Consider the following 9,357-nt stretch of genomic DNA (forward strand, 5'->3'; position numbering starts at 1 on the left):
TTCAATTCAGTTATGCAATAACCGCATTTGGGTGCACACGGGCCGGGTCCTCTGAAAGGCCATATGGATACAAAAGTGGACAAGAAAGTTTCTATCTGTATGGTAGTTATATTATAATCCAGCTTACCAAGTACTTCTATTTTTCCAGTAAAGAGAAGTTCTTATGAAGAAAATTCCACAAGTTACTACACTGAACATTTTTGAGGTGGATCAAGAGGCAAATGACATTGAAATTGCCCAGTTTCTAAACTTATCATCAAAACAGAGAGCAGTAGAGAAGCAGGGGGCATGCTTTTCTTTATTTTATAGATGAGGCAACCAAGACCATAAAGAGAAGGATTTTTTGAGCTTCCCTTTGTTGGGACCATCTTTCCTTCTCTTCTCAACCTGGAAAGCCCCCATTCATTCTTCAAGGCACAGACCCCATGTCCCTTTGAGAAAGCATTTCTAACTCCTCCAGGCTGAGTTGATTGCTTCGCCTGTACTTGATTCTGGCCTCTACTATAGCAATAAGAACAATCATCTGAAATTTTCCTGGGTATAAGAATCACGTAGGGTACTTTTTAAAAAACCCCAATCCATGGGCCCCAAGGTACAAGTGGATGGGAGTTTCTGATTCTCCATATGCATCACTGGAGAGTCTGCATCTTAAATATGAATCTGAGGGAACTGTCAGGAGACATGGAAAGCATTAAATTAAACCAGAATTCAAGGGTGCCTGGGTGGCTCAGTTGGTTAGGCCTCCGACTTCAACTCAGGTCATGATCTCACAGTCCATGAGTTTGAGCCCTGTGTCAGGCTCTGTTCTGACAGCTAAGAGCCTGGAGTCTGCTTTGGATTCTCTCTCTCTCCCTCTCTCTCTCTCTCTCTCTCTCTCTCTGCCCCTCCCCTGCTTATGCTCTGTCTCTCTCCGTCTCTCAAGAATAAATAAATGTGAAAAAATTAAAAAAAAAAAATTAAACCAGTATTCAGCTAACATGCTTTTGGCTGCAAGTAAGCACACATTTAGTTTAGACTGGGTTAAGCAATAAAGTTATTTATTAGCTCATATAAGATGAAGTCCAAATGCAGAGCAAGATTCAACTAGTTGCTTAATTATGTATCCAAAGCAGTTTCTCTCTCTCTCTCTCTTTTCTCTGCTATCAACAGCTTTAACGTCTTTAAGCTAGTTTCACTTATGGGTATGGAATGGTCTTTTAAGACAAACCAAACACTGGGGAATTTTTTTTCCTACCAAAAATCTCTAGAAAGTCACTTCTAGTGTTTCAATACCCCAAAGTGGCTTAGACCCACATTCATCCCTGAATCCCTCAATAATAATGAGGTGGTGGGGGTGAGATTAGCATAACTGACTAGGAATAATCAGCACTGGGAAATCAGCCATAATGCTTTAGGAATCTGTAAAGAGGTGTATTTGCACACAACATCTGGTCTTCTCCACTAGAGCATTTTTAACTGAGGTCAAGAATCATGTTGTATTTATGTTTGTGTATGTGTAACACCTTGAACAGAAGGTATTCAGTCAGACTTTGCCGAATGGATGTTTGTATGAATCACATACTTGCTGGAGGCAGAAATGGTAGACCCAAGTGTTTTCACTCTCATGGCATTGCTCTTACACACTGTGATTGAAGGAAGTTCCTTTAAGCAGCCTGTGATACAAAGGAAGTAGGAAGGTGGAAATGGTATTCGAGACAGGCCTCCTCGTTCAGCTATTCCCCTACTGAGCCTGGCAATACAAGTGATAAAATAACTTCTCTGCCTAAAATGTCCAGGAGTGTGAAGCATTGAAATATCAGGGTCCTTTTCTGTACCTCTCCCTTCTTCTGATTCTGCCTTTGTAATGGACTTTATAATCACATATCTGTTAATCCGAACACTTCTTAGGAGGTAATCATAATAACTCGCCTAGATCTAATGTTGTCGAGAAACATTTTATGGCCCTAGGATACATTTTCATCCAAGTTATTAAAGTCCAATTACATCATGTTTTCTTCCAAGGAATGCCAAGTACTTGAGGGACATTATTGCAGTCAATCTCACTCGTCTCTTGGAAATAATTTACACAGATATAGCCTTGATATTGCAGATAGAGCCCTCTGCTCTTCCTCCCCAAAGAGATGGGAAAATGTACTTGTTTGCCTAAGATCACACAATAGAGCCATACAGGGGGGTATGGGGATGAAAATGGAAATTCTCTTTTTCCATTAGCTAATCCACGTAGCCTTCCTTCATGAAATCATCAGATCTGTGTAGTGTACTTTTGATGAACAAGAACCTACCATGTCAAGTGGTCAGGTAAATTTCACATACAAGGAATAAAACTTTAAGTTTTCTAAGAATAATTTCTGGGCTCTATCATGACTCATATCACAAGTGCCTGTCTTAAACCAACCAGCCTGTTAGAAATAATCATGAGAGAACTAAGAATTATAGTATTTATTATTTCTTAGTATCTATGATATTTTGGGGTAGATTAAAGCCATTTTATAGGACCAACAACAACCCCTGAAAGATAGACTGTTCTTTCTCTAAGACCTGAAGCTCAGATGCTGTTATGATGTGGACAGTCATTCAGACGAAAAGGGATGGTCCCAGAACTCAGATCAAGTGTCTCTGTCCAAAGCTGAACACCTCTCTCCAACACCATACTGCTCTGGAACATTTGAAATGGGGATATGGCAGAAGTCTTTTTTGTTGAATTTGGACAAGTCACTTAATGTCTCATTGAGTGAAATTCTTCAAAAGAAGGCAACTTCCTCCCCTCCAATTGTACAGGTGGACAACCTCCACAACTCCTCTAGAAGGAAAGGACTCCAACAGGAGGGGCAAATCCTTCTCATCAACTGGACTCAGAAAAGGTGTGTAATCATTGTTACAAGATCACCTGCAGGTGTCTTAGGACACTGCCTATTTTTTTCAATCAGAATAAATCCTTGGAAATCCTGTGGAAAAGTCCTCCAATACAAAAGAATATTCAACTTCTTCCTTTGCTGTAAACTAGGTTGAAGTATTTTCAGTGTTGTTGAAAGGCTCAAGCCACTTCTAAACAGCAGGTATTTCTGCTACAGTTGTTGTAAAGAAAGCAGGACCCCAGTGGGCACAGAGCAGTAAGTAAGCTCCATAAAGCCTAAGATGAACACAATACCAATGGAACATCCAGTGAGAGAGCAAAGAGAGCATGGTGTCAGCTTAGTTTCACCCAACCTCTTCATCTTGCCAAACCTTTCAGATAATAGAGCACGCATATTTAAATTCAAAAGGGTTTTTATGATTATTTAACAAAATGGGGATGAAGTAAGCAAATAACTGTTGAGAAGTAACATTTAATTTCCAAGAGTGCCCTGAGAGACATATCATGGAGTGAAGCCATTGCAATTACTTGGAAATTCATTGTCAGGACCATTAAACTAATTCAGGCTACAGGAAAGTACCCAACAGTATCACGAAGTAGGTGCAAGTGGCCCAGGTCAGAAAATAAACATTGTAGCAACAACATACAGGACTGGGTGGAGGGTTAGAAATTCCAAATCAAAGGCAAAATATTCAGCCAATTATCTCCCAGCTCAGGATCTTAAAGCATCAAAGTGCAGGGCTGGAAAGAGATTTGAGACACCCTCAAGGGCAATCAGTTCCCACTAGGTAAGAATATATTTCAGCCATACCAAACTGATGGATTTTGACGTGTTTTTAATTTCAGGTTTCACTTTTTATTTCGCTTCTAGCTCCCCGTCTGGTCTGCTCCGCTGCTGCAAATGCCAAAAATAATATTTGTCATTGACCACACTGGACATGTTTAGGATGGGATTTAAAAATGGCTCCTCCCCCATTTTAACACCAATATTGTACAGAGGAAATGGCAGAATACAGCCCCAGCACATTCAGCACTGTTTCCCTCTCTTCCAGATCTCTCATCCTTCCTTTGTTCCTCACTGGTACCCAAGTCTTTCTTACCAGCTGACGGCAAATAATTTCCTTCAAGACAAACCATCATGTCTAATTCAATGGTGTATCTCTACCCTCCACCCCACTATATGTATGTATGTATGTATGTATATATATAGATACAGATATAGATATATACACGCATATATATATAGAAAGAGAGAGAGAGATTAAATGCATTTAATTCAACATATTTTACCTGTATAATCATTTTAGTTGCCCCCTTCAAAAGGAAGAAAATACTCAAAAAAATAATTGATATGGATATAGAAAAATCAAGAAATTAGTTTGATGTTACTATATCCTTATTGGAATCTTTTACCTTGCTTGGGCTGAATACTGATGTAGTCATGTGTGTGTGTGTGTGTGTGTGTGTATGCAAAATATTTGCACACACACATATATATTCACATATATATACATTTGTGTACACATACATATACTCAAAGGCACTGTAAGAAATTAATATAAAGGGTCACCTTGATTTAAAACAGTATTTCGGAGACTGTTTTCCTTCTCAGCATTTATATTTCTAAATAGAGCTATCTCTGTTAAAAATTAGAGATAGTAGCCTCTATTGGGTCTTTTATAAACCTCAACAGAAGAAAATTAAATTGGCTATTGTTTTTTTTTTTTTAAGTTTCACAGTGAGATAGATTTAGGAAGGTAAATGGAATATGTACCAGCTTGTTCTCATCTTGAAAACTTTGATGACTCTTTTATAGATTTTCTGCAAAGTAATTAAAGTCCAATTAATTGGAAAAATATACACAATGGGTATTCTGAATATTATATCTCCAACGGAAGCAACTTTTATTACCTTAAACGAGTGGCTGAGCCAATGTTGCAAGTTTAAATTCTGAGCTCCTAAGCAAATAACTCAAAAAACACACTCTTGCACTTTGCTAGCTTCCAAATAAACTCATCTCCGGTCGAGAGGTTCCTCACCCGCTTTGGGAATCCATTTTGGAGCAATCAGTCTGGGCAGTATGCTGGTATCCCGTTCGTATCTAATGGCCACACATGCAGAATTATGTTGTAAATACAATGATTTTCAATGGACAGGAGAAATTGACCACTGACAGGAATCCAAGGGGAATATTTCTATGACACACACAAAAAAAATTATCAATGAGTTTTTATGTGTTCTCGGAACCTAGACTTTTACTTCCCAAACAAACATAAATTCAGCGTTGGCTACACAATGCCCCTGTTTTTCTCCCATTTATGCTCTATTTGTAAATAATAGGAGTTGCCTTTACAATTCCATATTCTGAATGGATCAACACACTAAGGCTTTCTTTTTCATTCATATTCGGTCCAAAGGAGTCAATATGGGACTCAGCCCATGCTCTAGGCCAACATTCAGGGACTCAGGCTGCTCTTATCTGGTAGCCCTTCTTCAAAACACAGCTCAGCGTTTCCCAGTTATAACCCAGCTGGCAGATGGGAAAGAGGAGACACATGGGGAAGACACACTTAGGTACAACTTTTATTATTTAACTGTAAACAAATCACTTTCACTCACTCTCCATTGGCAAGAACTGCTCACATGGTCTCTCTCACCTGTAAGGGAGTCACATAGTTTGCCTTGAGAGGAAGAGGAAATGTGTTTGCTAGACATCTCGCTGGGCTCGGCCACGTTTTCTAGGCTTTGCCTCTGTTTGATCTGTTCTTTTCCATTTTCTAGCTCTCTTCCACCTTCACCAAAGAAATCTATCATGGGAAGATGATGATCCAAATGTTTTTTTCTTTATGACTTCCATTATTCCCCTTTATGAAGGTAACACAGACTCAAGTTTCAGATTGAACAGACATCATTCTGAGTCTACTACACTACAAGAAATTGCCATCTACCTTAGGCCATTTAATGTAGAAGCAAACATTATAATCTGAGTTTTAAGATGAGAAATCTGAGGCCCAGGAATTGACAAGCCATATACAGAAGGTAATTTGTGGAGTTAGCTTTCCAATTTGTTCCCGAGATGGATTTACTAATACATCTAACTCAGCCGATTCTTTTACCAGCAAACATTTTATTTTGTTGTTTTATTTTGTACCCAGTTATTTTCTTAATCCCTTTCTCGTTTGCACTCCTTCTTCCAACTTCTTATCTAGTTATCTCTAAACAAAACACCTCACTCTGTGTATCCCTATTCATGCCTGTTGTGAATGAGAATAGTACTAGCAATATATTTGTATCAAGAAAAAATATGTTGTTTTGTAAAGAAATTAGAAGTAACAATATATGGTTAGTGGTAGCAGTTTTTAAAACTCTTACAAAAGCCCAGAATCCTCATAAATTTTCCGTTACAGCTGACTTTCTTGAGGAAATAATTTAGTTAAGCAATTTATTTTTCTCTTATGGGGGTTTATTTCGTTGTTGTTGTCTAATATGTATCATTTCTAGTGTCTGGCATTCTGTTAGTTTCATTACAAATGTATAGCATTTCAGCTGCATTATTGTTACCTATATTTCTAGCTAGCCTAAGAACCTCTCAGCAATGTAAAACATTGCCTTCCTGGAAAAAATGAGTAGGAAAAGAAATTTCTTGCAGCAGATTTTGAAAAAAAAAATTGGACACCATCTCTGTGGCTCTTTTTTGAATTCTTTCTATAACTTCATTAGCCAACTGATTCTTAGGCAACACTAGAGAGTTCAAACTGATTTTCTACCTCCCCTAGAGTATTATTTCTGTATATCACAACTTAGACCCTGTTAATATTTCACCTTCTCTTGTATTTTGGAGGCCAGTTTCACCTGTGTTACCTAAAGCTCAATCCCCTATCTTATTCCTGACACATGGAACCAGGACTCACAGAGGTCTCTCTTTCCTTTTTTCCTATTCCCATTTTCATAGGATCTAGTTCAGGTTTTGGAATCTTGGCTCTGTGTGGTATTGGGCAGGCTAGGCTAATTTCTCTCAACTACTGCTTTTTCTATGTCTTTGCAATGTAGAGTCATGCCTATATGCCAACCAAAGCCATACCTTGCAGAATGGTTGTTAAGGCAAAAGGAGGTTCTGTGCATCAGGCAGCTCTCTTCCAAGGTCCAGTACAGAGATGACACTCCACAAACATGACCATTCTGTATTCATTATCTATTGCTATATAATGGATTATAATAAATTTAGTGGCTTAAAGCAATGCACACTTATTATCTCATACTTGCTGTGGATCAGAGTCTGGGCATGACTTATTTGAGTCTTCTATTTCAGAGTTTCCAAAAGGCTATAATTAAGGTATTGGTCTGGTCTGGAATCTTATCTAAAGGCACAACGGGGAAAGAATTCATTTCTAGGCTGATGTGGTTGTTGGCAGAATTCATTCTTCAAGGGCTGTTGGACTAATGGCCTCAGTTCCTGGATGACTGTTAGACAGAGGCAGCCCTTAATTCCTTGCCTCTTCAAGATGGCAGTTTGCTTTATTAAAGGTAGCATGGGGGACAGTCAATAAAGAGACTCTGCTAGCAATATGGAACTTACAATCTCTTATAACCATCCACTAAGGTGAGATCCCACCATCTCTGCTATTTTCTATTATTTGAAATCAAGTCACTAGGCTGGCTTATGCTTAGGTGGGGGGGGGGGTCAAACACAGCATACATATCAGGAAGTGGAGACCATTAATCACCATCTTGAGGCTGTCCAACATACTTCACAATCATATTTCCCCTAAACTTTAGCTTCTGCTATGTCTTCGCCAATATATCGAGTATTTAGTATATAAAAAGATATGAAATATGTTTCCTGTCATTTACAAAACTCATAGTGAAGGAGTTTGTATTCATTCTTCCATTAAGCCTCTTTTACAAAAGAAGCAGAGATATTAAAAGAATGGGCTTTACAAACACGCTCAATGGCTTTCTGTGTGATTTAGTGATCCGGCATGGGGAACCCGTGAAGAAGAAAATCCAGCAAGTCAATCAATCATAAAATCAGAGACTCCAGGCCTGGAGGACACAGTCCATCAACCGGTCAATCAATACCTATCGTGCACTTGCTGTTTTCAAAACCTTTGCTAATTGCCAAAGTCCAGAGTCTGAAGGGGGAGAACTACCACAATTGAAAAGGAGCTTGATAAGTTAAAGCTGAAAATTAATTTAGCCCTCAATTATTTTGGTATATAAACAAATGTTGAAGCCAGCTCCTTAGAGGCAGGGGAAAGTGGAGGAGAGGCTACTGCAGGGAGAGATGGAAAAAAACCGGCAAAACTGGAAGAATGCTGGGAAGAGAGGGTATTGCCAGGAGGCCACAGGGGCCCAGCGACTCTAATTAGGGAAGTTGGCCAAGCATTTGGTTCTCTGTATGGAAATGAGAGGGAGGCATACACAGTTAGACTCTGGAGTGCCATGGGACCAGGAAATATGATTACACCACATACAAATCATTTAAGTTCAGAAGAAGGTTAGAGGAAGAGAGGCTAGGTTCATTCAGAGATGCATAATTGAACAAATACAAATCAAAACAGCAAGCAAGAAAAAAATCGGCCATGGAATTCTTTTTTTGTTTCTTTTTGTTTTTGTTTTCAACTGCAGCCCTATAGAGATGATAAGATCAGGATTTTCGAAAAACAAGTTTAATAATGGATTTTCTGTACATGCCTTTCTTAAATAATTCTGGAAGCTAAATATACACTGAAGCATTAAGAGAGAATAAAAAGAAATATTCAGTGTTTACAAGTTTGGGTGTGTTTTATTTTTAATAGTGCTGAACTCAAAGTTTCCTCATTCTGGTTTATGTAAAAGTCAAAAAGTGTCAGCAGTGTCATTAGTATTGGATTTTAAATGATTTTATCAGTCAAAACCATGCATTAGGCTTTCAAGTAAAAAATGGCAGATTAATCCAATGTACTTATTTTTCCTCTATTTTAAAACCTATTGAAGTGACAGCACATGTTTAATAAATGAAATGAAAACCAGCAATTTGACTCCTAGGTATACTCCTAAAAGAAACTCATACATATGTTCAGAGAAAGACGTATAATACTAAGTTCATATCGGCCTTATTCATATAATCCCAAACTGAACACTATCTAAATGCCCAGCAACAGTAGAAAGTATAGACAAAGGGGTAATAATTTCATGTTGATAACATGTGCAACTATGAGAACAAATGAAGTAAACACATGTAACAGTATGGGGAAATCTCCAAATATGAGGCTGAAGTTCCTTGAAGACACAAAATATATAATATAGGAACCTGCTTGTATAATGCATTCAAACAGACAAAACTAATATGGTGTCAGGAAGCGGATGCCATGGGTGAGGCGAGAGCTAGTTGTAATGCCCGAAGTTCCGAAACCTCCCACAAAAGTCCACCAGAGTCGTAAGTCAAAGCCTAGCGGCAAGGGTCGTTTATTGCAGGTTCGAACCTGGTCCTCTGCGCACCCGTCGCCGGTGACGCAAGAGGC

General features: G+C 38.6%; 1 long non-coding RNA gene across 1 annotated transcript; it reads right to left on the reverse strand.

The window, feature by feature from the left end:
* Positions 1–1,108: 1,108 nt before the first annotated feature.
* Positions 1,109–8,769, reverse strand: LOC128315862 (uncharacterized). Its single transcript, XR_008298976.1, has 3 exons — positions 4,894–8,769; positions 4,629–4,675; positions 1,109–3,749 (listed from the first exon to the last, which is right to left on the reverse strand). It is a non-coding gene; the product is annotated as an uncharacterized LOC128315862 (long non-coding RNA).
* Positions 8,770–9,357: the final 588 nt, after the last annotated feature.

This window comes from Acinonyx jubatus, chromosome B3 (genome assembly GCF_027475565.1).
Source record: "Acinonyx jubatus isolate Ajub_Pintada_27869175 chromosome B3, VMU_Ajub_asm_v1.0, whole genome shotgun sequence".
Taxonomy (NCBI): Eukaryota; Metazoa; Chordata; class Mammalia; order Carnivora; family Felidae; genus Acinonyx; species Acinonyx jubatus.